The sequence below is a fragment of the Gopherus evgoodei genome, unplaced genomic scaffold, assembly GCF_007399415.2.
Source record: "Gopherus evgoodei ecotype Sinaloan lineage unplaced genomic scaffold, rGopEvg1_v1.p scaffold_96_arrow_ctg1, whole genome shotgun sequence".
NCBI lineage: Eukaryota > Metazoa > Chordata > Testudines > Testudinidae > Gopherus > Gopherus evgoodei.
The window spans coordinates 3,255-4,366 of record NW_022060117.1 but is presented as its reverse complement, the minus strand read 5'-3'; the positions used below and the strand labels follow the sequence as shown (position 1 = coordinate 4,366).

Sequence of the window (1,112 nt, the reverse complement as noted above, 5' to 3'; positions counted from 1 at the left end):
ACACTAGTGGGGCGGACACACTTCTGCCAGGAGCTGCCTGGTTCACCCCTTGCCTGGGAGCTGCAGGAGGGGCCCAGATCATGGCTCAGCTGCAGAGCTCGGAGCCCAGGCTGGGCCCAGGAGTGAGGGGATGGGGGAGCTGGGGGTGTAGTGGAGGTTGGAGCCAAGAGTTGGTTGGAAATGGGGCTGTGCCACTGCCGCTTGGCGGTGGGGGGGTCCTCCGGCTTTTTTTTTTGCTCCGCTCCCCGCATCCTGATATTTCATCTTTGATATCTGGTCACGCTAGCCTGATGTGAAGGAGGATGTCTGGACCAAGGGGCCAGGGACTGGCCTTTGCTAGAGAAACCACTGTCAAGTTTTAGCCAATTAGGACAAGTCAGCAAATAAGAACAACCTCAGGTATCAGTAACTGCTACAGGTTGCAAATTCCTACATGCAGCAGTTTCTGGCACTACACCTGCACAGCTCTGCTCCCCGGCTCTTCTCGGGCTCCTGCTCTCTCCTTAGCTCTGCCCCACTCTCACCCAGGCAGTTCCAGCTCACATGGAGGATGGGACCCCCTGGCCTGGTGACTCCCTCATTACACTGCCTGGCCTGTCAGTGCAGCTAACTTGGAGCTTTGGCCTCTCCCCATTGTCCCTGGGGACTGTCAGTCTCAGGGTCCTGATTTCCCATTGATCCTTCCCCCTTCTATTGGTGCTGGGAACTAGCCAACCAACCCCCCCACACACACACACTAAGTTTTAGTAAAGGGCCAAGAACCCCCTTACACAAGCAGCCACATGAGGGTCACCAATGTGCAGAAAAAGCAGCATAAGCTGGTCCCATGGTGTAATGGGCAGCACTCAGGACTCTGAATCCTGCAGTCTGAGTTCAAATCTCAGTGGGACCTTGTGTTGGCTTGTGGTCATAGGCTGCAGGTTATATACATTTGTGGTGCTCGGGCTCCAGGAATATTCAGGGGTGGGGGGCCCTGCTCCAGTAATATTTGGAGTTGGGTCTCTTCCCTTGGCCTTGGCCCCTGCCTGCCACCCGTCCCCTGCTGCTAGAGTAGAGCGATTCTGGGCAGAACTGCTGTCTGCTTCCCCTGGGGTCCTAGTACCCACCCGCTA

General features: G+C 56.4%; 1 non-coding gene across 1 annotated transcript; it reads left to right on the top strand.

Moving 5' to 3' along the window:
- Nucleotides 1–820: 820 nt before the first annotated feature.
- On the top strand, nucleotides 821–892 carry TRNAQ-CUG. Its single transcript has one exon. It is a non-coding gene; the product is annotated as a tRNA-Gln (tRNA).
- The last annotated feature ends 220 nt before the right edge of the window (nucleotides 893–1,112 follow it).